Here is an 11897-nt window from a genome sequence, read left to right on the forward strand (position 1 = left end):
AAAAACTTAGATGAGGGATTGAAGCTCAGTTATGCCCTGACCCAAGAGACTTCTGCCTGAAAGAAGGTTGAATGCTTGTCTTTTTTATTTTCTTGTTAAAAAATATTTTGCAAGAGATAATCTGACTAATTAAGGCCTCTGCTTAATTGAGATCTAGTTTAATAATATTCTAACATCATTTTCAAAGAGTAATGACAGGATGGCATAATGGTGCCCACTTCCCTGGGGATGCTTCTTATGACAGTATAATAAGTTTTGTGATGGATTGCAGTTCTTTAGACTCACCTTGCTTCTCATCTCCAGGCCTTTGCACAGGCTGCTCTCACTGCCTAGAAATCCCTTCCTCTCCAGGCACTTTCTCCTCATCTGTCTTCAACCCAAATGACTCCTTTTATCCTTTAAGACTCAGCTACATAGTCATCTAAGATGGCTTCTTGTTATCATTTTACCCTCAGTTATCCTTTGGGTTTCAATAGCATAATGCAGTCTAAAAGCATCTCTTTTGGAAACAAATAGATGATGATTTCAGTCAAGCTTGTGTTTTATACTAGTTGTGCATCCTTGGGTAAATTTCCCAAGCCCACTAAGCCTTGATCTTCTATCTATCGAATGGAGACAATATACTTGTGAGGATTAAGTTACTCCATAATTGAGAATGGTGCCTGGCATAGAAAAAGGCCTAAATAAATATTAACTATTATTTTTATTGTGTTAAGTATGTACCAAAATGCATACAAATTTTTCAATTACTTTCTCTCTTAGAATAGGTGTCTTTTGAATTAATGAATATAATTTTGGTGCTTTTGTCGTTATAACACTGATGGTGGATGCTGTGGGAGTGAGAGGTTTTCTTGTTCATTTATCTTCACTGCCACTTCATTTCAAAATATATCCCCAGCTGAATTTTCCCTACATTTGTTTCTATCCAAGCAGCTTGCCAAATTTTTAGGTCTTAAAACTTGAGTCATAATGACTCCCTCCCCCAACGCTTTCTTCCACCATTTTTAAGAATTTATTTACACTTTTAACATTTACTCCCTATTCTTCATTCCAAGGGCATCAGAATTAACCCAGCCCTATTTCCTCTAAATTCTCTTGCTTCAGCCACTTCTGGTGATTCACAGCTTTACTGACTTTTGGTCTCTCCACCTCCAGTCTACTACTCTCCATGCAGATATATTTATTTCTCCCCAAATAGCTCTTATCGTATTACTCCCTGCTAAAAATAATTTATTGGCTGCCCATGTCTTAAAAATGGGAAATTTTACATATTTGCAGCAGTTTGCTGTGAAGACACATTGCTTATTTTTACCTTATTCATTTTCTCTCCTCTATTGAAACCGTATGGTTTAAGCTTTCATAACGTACCCCACGCTTTTCCATCTCCTAGCTTTTAACCATTCCCTTTCTGCTTTCTAGAACGCCCTTTTGCCCCAACTTTGCATGTGGAAATAACGTCTCAAAAAAACCATCTCAAATGTCACTTTCTTCATGAAATCTTTCCTCATTACCTCACCCTTTTCCCAGGTCCAGATGCTGCAATTTCTCCTTCCTTGTATCTCTGTGGCCCTTTGTTTTTTTGTTTACAAAGTTTCTCATATGCCTTATATAATGCAGTTTTGTCTCTTTCCATTGCAAATGTTAAATTCTTTTTATTTTAATCACCTTGATAATCATCTCTCTTCTGAACTTAAGGACAGTGCTTTGCATCAAATAAAGACTCGGATCCTGAATTGAATTGTATTATATAACCAGTTAAAATTCCTGGTACTGTAGGTATAATTAGAATTATATAAATGCAGTTTAAAATAAAATCATGTCTTTCTCCCCGGATTTTTGGCAAGTGACAAACATTTTTGCTGTTTAGCCATCTGTAGCATAAATACCTTTACCTAAATGTCATTACTATATGGATAAATTGTCTTTGTATGAATGTTTAGGAACAAAATTGCTGTCTGTCTGCTTTCCAATTACTGGAAGACCAAAACTAGCCAACTCAAGATAGACTTTTAACAAGATACTTCCTTGTAATGAGAATTGCTTTTGGGCCTCAAACTGACTTAGTTACTAGTTTTTCAATTTGGAAGTCATTTCTCTTTAGGACCTGAAGTGTTTTTGCACTGCCTGGGGAATTAGGCAGCCACCTTTAATTAGAAAAGGGCCAAGATATTCAACATACACTCAGATTTGTGATATTTGTGATGGTGCTGGGGTTAGGAGAGAAGAAAATATGGGCTGGAGAAGGGTGAAATTACTTTTTTTTTTTTTTTTACCTTTCTTATGATATTTCCTGAGTCAGTGGGAGAAAGGAAAAACAAAGAATTCTGATTTGTATTTGCTAAACACATGACACTGCATAGACTAAATAGGTTTGCTACTGTGATTGCCAGCCAGCATAGAAAATGCTCTTTGCAGAGCTACATGAAATTTAAAACTGTTCAAATGAGGAACAAATGGTACTAGGGAAATAAAATAAATGTTTTTCAAGTATGTATTGTTAATTACTTTTTTTTAATTAGGGTTTACATCCACATTTGATCCAATAATTCTTAACCTTAATAAAAACGGCATGTTGCAGAATTCTCACCAGAAAGTTGAGAGGTATCTGGAACACAGAAGACAGGATTGGCTCCCAACACAAAAGCCCCTTGACTCCCAGAGGCAATATTTTTCTTTGAAAATTATTAAGCCCTTCAAATTTTGTTAATAAATCTGTTTGAAGTAAAAATGTGAGTTGAGAAGTATATGCCATTGCTAGCTACAAGCTAAAAATGATGCCTAATTTTGTTTACATATTTTGGGTTTGTTCTTTATTCTTCTCAGGTGTTTACCACATTTCTACAAAAAGAAACAAGGAAATTCAGTGATCTGGAGATCTCAAATTATCTTTGAAATGCAAGTTACTTTTTTACTTTTATTGAAAACTTTAGGGATTATGAAATAAGCAACAGAATTTCACTTAGAAAGGAACATTAACTGAAACACAGATGTTAAAAAAAAAAAAAAAGGAAATTGGCTTTTCCCCATCTCCCTCTGGAGACCTGGGAATGTTATCAAGGACTGAAATAATTAATTGTCACTAAAGGACACACTTATCATTTACTTCAAGTTTGTGGTTCCTTTTTTCCTATACTTAGTAGCCAATTAAGATGTAAAAATGTGCCTGTTAGATAATATCATAACCATGTTAATAGTGAAGCAACAACTTTGTGAAAGTTAATCTAGGAGATCACTTCAAATTTTCTCACAAAGGAAATTAACTTCGATAACCATCTTTCTGGCTGCAGAAGAAAATGAAATATATCATTTCCATATGTATCTACAACATATAAAAATATATTTGAATTTTAAGGGCATCTTAAAATAATAATTCAGCTTTACAAAATTGTCACATCAGGAGAAAATTGTTTGCCTTAGAAAATCAAAATTCACTCCATCAGTTGCTACTACAAGTGTCTCTAAGCAATATATTTCTTACTGCATTTGGTAGTTGTTTTTAAGATAAAAAATTATGGAGGCTACTGAATATATAACTGATGATAATGTAATACACTCTATTTTTATAATTTTCAAAGTATCTGATTCTGTGGGCATTAGTTTTCATATTTTAATAGTGCATGTAGTACTGGACATGCTAGAAGAATTAATGTTCCTATTAACAGCCTTCTGTAGGGCACACTGATACAGTTTTCACTCTCTTTTTTCTATGAAAAACATATGTATGCACACATGTACATACACACACATTTATATTAAGTTGTGTGTGTATATATACACAAACATATACATATAATTTATTGAGGTATAATTTATATTCAATAAATACATTCATTTAAGTGTATAAGTTGCTAAAGTTTGCAAAATGTATAGACTATTGTATCCACCACCATAGTTAAGATATACAACATTCCACAACCCCAGAAAGTTTCCTTGTCCTCCTTTATATCAATCTTCACCATGTCTTTCCAGGTGAAGCAAACACAAATCTGCTTTCTGCTACTATAGATTAGTTTTGCCTGTTCTAGAATTTCATACATATGGAGAAATACAGTATGTACTTTTTTGCATATTTTTGCTTTCACCCATCATAAGGGTTTAGAGATTCATACATGTTATTCTCTTTTTTTCTTGAATAGTAATTTGACTGAATAGCACGGTTTTATTCACCTATTGATAGACAATTCAGTTGTTTCCAGTTTGGAGATATTATGAATAAACTTCTTTGAACATTCTTTTACATATATTTGCATGGATATGTTTTCATTTCTGTTATTAGATATCTAGAATTTCTGTCATTCAGAAATTGTTTATTTAAATTTACAAAAAATACCCAATGTAGTCCTCAGGTACTTTAAAGTGTTTTTCACATTTTACATCCTTTGCAATGTGTAATAATTCCAGTTGCTTAACATCTTTACCAAAACTTGCTGTTGTCAGTCTTTTCAGTTGTAACCATTCTAGTGAGAATATTGATATCTCCCGTGGTTTTAATTTTCATTTCTCCAGTAACTAATGTTATTGAGTACCTTTTCCTGTGCTCATTAGCTATTTGTGTATCTTCTTTGGTGAAGTGTTGCTCAAATTTTTGCTAATTTAAAAACTGGATTGTTTGTTTTCTTATTATGAATTGTTTATTCAACCTGATAATGTCTCTTGTTAGAAATAAAATTTGCATATATTTTCTCTCAGTATGTAGCTTATTGGCTTGCCTTTCTATTTTCCTTACATTGTCTTTCAAAACTAGATTTTTAAAAATTTTGATTAAATATAATTTATCAACTTTTACTTTATATTTATTTCTTTTGGATCTCTACCTTTAAAAAGAAGTTGCTTACCACAGGGTCACAAAGATTTCTTTAGATGTTTTCTTTCAGAACTTTTATAGTTTTAGATTTTGTGTTTAGGTCCATGTTCCATTTCAAAGTAATTTTTGTACGTAATATGTGGTAAAAGTTAAGATTATTATGACTTTCTAATGTGGATATCTAATTCCAGCACCATTTATTGGAAATACTTTCCTGTCTTCACTAAATTACTTCTGCACTTTTGACGAAAATCAACTGACTTTACATGTGTGCTCTATTTATGGAACCTATATTTTTTTATTATTCTCTTTATCTATTCTTATGCCAATATCACACACTTTTTTTTCAGGCTTACTGTTTTTTTTCTTCTGGGACTCTGATCACATGAATGTTAGATTTGCTATTGTTTCCGAGATCTCTGTGGTCTCTGAGGTTTGTCCAATTTTTTATTTTTCTGTCTACCATCTCTCTGTTTTTCAGATTAGAAGAATCAATTGGATAAGTTTTCCAGTTTACTGATATTTTCTTGGTCATCTTCATTCTGTTATTGAGCCCACTAGTGATGTTTTACTTCTGTGGATGTTATGACTTTCAGTTTTTTGATCTTTTAGTTCAAAACGTCCATTTGGCTCTACTTTATTTCTTCTGTTCCTTTACAGAGGATTTCTAATTTAATTTTTTTTTTTAAGGATTTGTAAATGCCTACTGGATTTTTAAGATAGCTCTTTGTCTCAATTGGCTTAGGCTTCCATCACAAAATATCATGAACTGAGTAGCTTAAATAACAGAAATTTATTTTCTCACAGTTTTGGAGGCTGGAAGTCCAAAACCAGCTACCAGTATGATCAGCTTCGTATGAAAACTCTCTTCTGGACTTGCAGATGGCTGTCTTCTTGCTATGTCCTCACATGGCAGGGGAAGAAAGAGAGAATTTCTCTAGTGCCTCATCTTACAAGGACACTAATCCCACCAGACCAGGGCCCTGCCCAGGTGAACTTATCTAATTCTAATTAGCTCCCAAAGGCCCCATCTCCAAATATCATCACCTAGGGCTTTGGGATCAACATATTTGGGGGTGACACAGACATTGAGTTCACATAATGCTTTTAAATCCTTGTCAGATAATTCCAACATTTGTGTCATCTCAGTGTTAGCATTTTCCGATTGCCTTTTCTCATGGATATTGAGGTTATAGGGGTTGTTGCTACAATGGGTCATTTTGGATTTTATCCTACATGTTATATATGAATATTATGTTATTACACCCTGGCTCCTATTGAAATCTTCTATTTAGCTGGCAGTAAACATGTTTAGATACAGAATGCACACCCTGGTCCATTTTTGTGAGCTGTGATTAAAATGTCAATTGTTTTCAAAGCCTTTACAGTGCTATTTTGGTCTGCCCCACTTGAGTGTTTCCCAGAGTCTAACCCAAATCCTGGGTGCCGTTTCAGATCAGTGTTCAGTTCTCAACTCTTGCTCTATTGTTTCTTGTCAGTTTCAGGCATGAGCCACTTAGAGGTCTGCTCAGGAATTCATATACAGAGTTTGAAAATCCCTTTCTGCAACTCCTCCCTCTCAGAACTTTCTCCAGAACTCTATTGTTGGGGAGGAGGGGATGTGCACTACCTTCTTACTGCATAACTGTGGAGAAAGACTGGGCACTGCCCACAGTCTCTGCAGCTGCAGGGAGGAAATTCCATTGTGTTGTTCCACAAATCCTGAGATTCCTGGACAGTCTTCTTTTTCTGCAACTTTCCAAGTGTTTTGCCAGTTATTTTAGAAAATGTTTCTATGTCCTTTATGTTGTAGTTTGTTGATGAATATGGTGGAATATACTAATATATCTGGAATCAGAAGCCATATAGAGATCTTTTGATGCTATGATATATATTTTAATGTTAGTAGATTTTTCTAGTCATTATTCCTTTATGTATTCTCTGATCCATTGATTTTTCTCCTCTCCTTTTGGGACTCCAGTTACATATTTTAAAAATTTTATTGGAGTATAGTTGATTTACAATGTTGTGTTAGTTTCAGGTGTACAGCAAAATGATTCTGTTATACATACATATATATCTCTTTTTGTCAGATTTTTTTCTATTATAGGTTATAACAAAATATTTAGCATAGTTCCCTGTGCTATACAGTTGGTCCTTGTTGGTTATCTACTTTATATATGGTGGTGTGTGTATGTTAATCCCAAACTCCTAATTTATCCCTCCTCCCCTCTTTTTCTCCTTTGGTAAGCATGTTTGTTTTCTATGTCTGTGGGTCTATTTCTATTTTGTATATAAGTTCATTTGTACCTATTTTTTTAGATTCCACATATAAGTGATATCATATATTTGTCTTTCTCTGACTTACTTCACTTAGTATGATAATCTCTAGGTCCATCCACGTTGCTGCAAATGGCATTATTTCATTCTATTTTATGCCTGAGTAATATTCCATTGTATATATATCTACCACATCTTCTTTACCCATTCCTCTATCAATGGACATTTAGGTTGTTTCCATGTCTTGGCTATTGTAAACAGCTGCAATGAACATTGGGGTGCATGTATCTTTTTGAAGTATGGTTTTCTCTGTATATATGCCCAGGAGTGGGATCACTGGATCATATGGTAGTTTTATTTTAAGTATTTTTAAGGAGCCTCCATATTGTTCTCCATAGTGGCTGTACCAATTTACATTCCCACCAACAGTGTAGGAAGGTTCCCTTTTCTCCACACCCTCTCCAGAATTTATAGTTTGTAGACTTTTTGATGATGGCCACTCTGACTGGTGTGAGGTGATACCTCACTGTAGTTTTGATTTGCATTTTTGTATTAATTAGTGATGTTGAGCATCTTTTCATGTGCTTTTTGGCTATCTGGATATCTTCTTTGTAGTCCAGTTACGTATTTTATTTATTCTCACTGTATTCACTCTGTCTTTTATTGTCTCTTTTGCATTTCTCCAACCTTTTTGGATTTTTCTTCTGAATTATCATTTACTTTATTCTTACTTATTCTCTGTCAAGTCTTCTGTTAAGCCAATCTACAATGTTCTCAATTTCTGATATTGTGTTTTCAGTTCCAGGATTTCTATTTCGTTCTTTTATTTAAAAAAAAAATGCAGTAGACCCTTAAACAACATGGTTTGAACTGTGTGGATCCCCTTATACACAGGTTTTATTCAATGAATACATACTACAGTACTACACAACCCACAGTTGGTTGAACCCATGCATATAGAATTTCAGAAACTGAGGGCCAACTGTAAAGTTATACATGGATTTTTAACATGGGTAGGAGGGTCTGCACCCCTAACCCCCGTGTTGTTCAAGGATCAACTGTAATTTTTAGTTCTAGTGAAACCCTATGGTTTCATCCATGTCAGAAATTTCTACTTCAGCTTCATCCCTCCTTTAAGTATATAGCCTTTCAGGTATACCTACCTACACCTAATGTGAGTAAGTTTTATCATGCTTCTACCTCTGATAAACCTTGGACTCCACATTTTAGATCCCCTTGTTCTTGGGCTTCTCAAGATCTCACCAGCTCTCAGCAATCTCTTCTGCAATTGAAAATTCTCCTTGAGCAAGCACAGAACAATATCCTCTTAAATCCTGGCCCTGTCATCTTTATTTCTTTGTTAATTTCCTGATGCCTTTGAGCAAAAATCCTCTTTTGCTTGTTCTTTTTTGTTATGATCAACAGGTGGTTTAATATGAGTTACTTAGTGTATTTGTCAGGATTCTCCAGAAAAATAAAAGTAATAGAATATGAAGATATAGATACAGATACAGATATAAGAGGATGTTTATTTTAGGAACTGGCTCATGTGGTTATGGCAAGTTGAAGAAACAAGAAAGTCAGTGGCATATTTCAGTCCAAGCCCAAAGGCCTGAGAACCAGGGGAGCCAATGGTATAAGTCAAAGAGTGCAAAATCCTGAGAACCAGGAGCTCTGATATCTGAGAGTAGGAGAAAATGAATGTCTAGCTCAAGAAAAGAGAACAGAAATTTGTCCTTCTTCAGACTTTTTTGTTCTATTTGGACCCTCAGTGGATTAGATGATGCCCACCCACACTCAAGAGGATGGAAGTTCTCTACTCAGTCTACTGATTCAAATGCTAATCTCTTCCAGAAACACCATCACAGACACACCTAGAAATAATGTTTTACTGGCTATCTAGGCATACCTAGTCTGCTACTACCAGCACTTGAAAGTCACACTGAATATACTTATTTTTTCTAGTTAGAAGATAGAGGAGAGATGTACCAACAGAAACAATTTTAAATTGACTTCAGCATTCCAATATTAACAAAGACAGTCCATTTCTTGGTCTTTCTCTTTACTAAGATAATAGGCAATAGATGGATCTTAATAGATAATTAAGATTTTTACCTTTCCATCCCTTTTTTTGGACCTCTATTTTCAGTCAACCCCCAGACCATGCCTTTTCCTCTCAGAAGCAAAAGCAAAACTCACATTCTCTCTCTCTCTTTTTTTTTTTTTTAAACAAATTTACTGTATTGTTACCACTTCAGTCCTTACACTGATGTGTTTACAAAAATATCAGTTTGAAATACGTTATTGAAAGTGAGTACACACAATAAATAGAAAATAAGGATGAATGGTGCTTGAGACATATCAAGAAACTTATCTTCATCTATTGCCTACTGTTGTAGACAAAATTTGACACACAATCAGCATTATTGAAATAGCAGTCAAGGTACCTGGGAGAGGGTTGCAGACTATGAGAAAAGTAGCTTAAAAGTCTGGACCACTCACACACACACACATACAAAATTCACTTTATCTGGAAGCTAACCTCAGTATAACACTGAATTATCTACTATTACCCATAAGAACAATTTAAAAATAAGAAAAATGCCTGGGAACCTTCATTAACAGTATTTTTAAGTTAAAGTTTTTACTATAAATGTCTGATGATTACTCAAATATCCTAAGCCACGAGGCAGTCCCTAAAGACAATAAGTTATAAATAGTCTGAATTTAATAACTTCAATGTGATATGGTTAATATAATACACACTGCATGTGTATCTCAACCAACATCTTTCAGGTGAGGTGATAATTAAAAGGTTTAAATTTACCGTTCCAATTTCTGTTCAGAAGAGTGATGTCAGTATTCTTGCAACAGTGATGACATTCATTATTGTAAATATGCTAATATACATATTACTCTGAATTACACTTGACTGAATTCTATGTACACGTGGTTACATATTCCAAATGAAAAAATTCAACGGTACAGGTTTATAATCAAAGCTGAGTTTGACAAATGCTTTCTGACTTCTGAAAGCACTTCTTAAAAGTGAATAAACTAGTTATAAGTAGGTGACCATTTCCTTTTTCCCTTTACACATGATGAACTTCATGAAACATTAATACCCAAGGTATATTCGTTTCTGGACCATACTGCTTACATGCTCTTCTTTCAAAGGCAGTTACCATTTGCTTTACAACTTAATCGAAAACAATGTGGCAGCTGAGAGTGTAAAAGTGAGCAAAATTCAAAAGAAATTGAACAATCTAAAATACAAATTCTTGGGTAGCCAGGAAGAATTTGGGCTAAAACACCAAACAGTCTCCAAATGATTTAAGAGCTTCACATCAGTACAGGATGCTTTACCAAATGTGGTTTCACCAAGGTTACTACCGATGCATAGCGCTCGAATACAGGTGGAGACCCAATTTCTAATCGTGTTTAGCGGTATCCAGATCTACTTGATATACATCTGACTTTTTGCACCAAGGAACAAAATGCTTGTAATCCTCCATTCCCGATACTACATCATACATTTCCTGCATAGAATATCCTATAACTCTCCTCTCTGAATATTCTTTTCTTTTGTTTATTAGTGGTGCAGCAGTTCTGAAGAAAGTTCTTGCATATACCTCCTTAGGCAAAATTGAGGTATGTAGTGGAAGAGTTCTGCTCATCAGTATCCCACAGGAGGCTAAATACCTGACATTTCCACAGGTCCCTGTGCTGGAGCCACGGACCCCACCACTGCCGCAGGCTTCAGACGGCATCCTGAGACCAACCTTCTCCAGGGCCCCCTGACAGTCTGAACTGCCATGATCATCTTACTGAAAAATTCAAGTTCTCTTGCAGAAGCCCTCAAACACTCTATTGTTACAAAGTCTTTCCCTTGTATTTGAAAGGTAGATTTCCCATTTTTTAAGCCATATAAATTAAGGAGACCCTTCCCACTATATGAATTCTGGTGCCATGTGTTAAAATATATTTTTTTCACCACTCAATTTATACATTTCTATAAATCCTACTTAAAATTACCAACACTATTTTTTCCTTATCTGATAATACTTATTACTGCACAAAAAACTAAGAAAACACATTTTAAAAATAAAATACATATCTACAACAGTTGTACAGATGAGTTTTCTGGGGAAAACTTCTTTCTATAATCACAAAACAGAAAATCTAGGATCTGATCATATAATTAATTTCATCAAAACAAAATCTCAGTATTTGTTGAATATTCTTTGGAGAGTTCACACATTCATATTTCCTCAAAATATCACCTATAACCTAATGACTCCTACATATTTATCTCTAGCTCCTGATTCTAACCTCCAGTTTCTAGTTGTATATTGGATATCTATCAGTGCTGTTATCCCTCCTTCTGCTTATCTCTATTTTAGCACTTAACCAGGGAATAATAACTCCATATTGTCCCCTTTTTTCCCCCATAAACTGCTAAATGGCTTATTTATCTCTATCTCCATAGTACTTGTGCTCTTGAGTCATATATTTGTATTGTATTAATTAAATTGAATAAATTACCATGTTTAAAAAAATACTTGAGAAAAGATTCTATAATATCCTTTCTTATAATTTTTAACTATTTATAAAATTTACATTATATAGAGAAAATACATTTTAATGTACATACATTTTAATATATATAAATATACATTATTTTTTTATTTTTCTGATATTAATTCCTCATACTTCAGCTTTAGCATGACTTTTTTCCCCTTGTCTCAATAAGAAGAGAGAAAACATATTCACTGCTTCCATCTGTATACCATCTCTTCCAGAACATAAAGAT

The 11897-nt window shown here is 34.2% G+C and overlaps 1 pseudogene; it reads right to left on the bottom strand.

Moving 5' to 3' along the window:
- Nucleotides 1-10176: 10176 nt before the first annotated feature.
- LOC114902435 lies at nt 10177-10865 on the bottom strand (annotated as a pseudogene).
- Between the last annotated feature and the right edge of the window lie 1032 nt (nt 10866-11897).

Source organism: Monodon monoceros, unplaced genomic scaffold (assembly GCF_005190385.1).
Source record: "Monodon monoceros isolate NGI ecotype Baffin Bay Population unplaced genomic scaffold, NGI_Narwhal_1 Super_Scaffold_20, whole genome shotgun sequence".
Lineage (NCBI taxonomy): Eukaryota > Metazoa > Chordata > Mammalia > Artiodactyla > Monodontidae > Monodon > Monodon monoceros.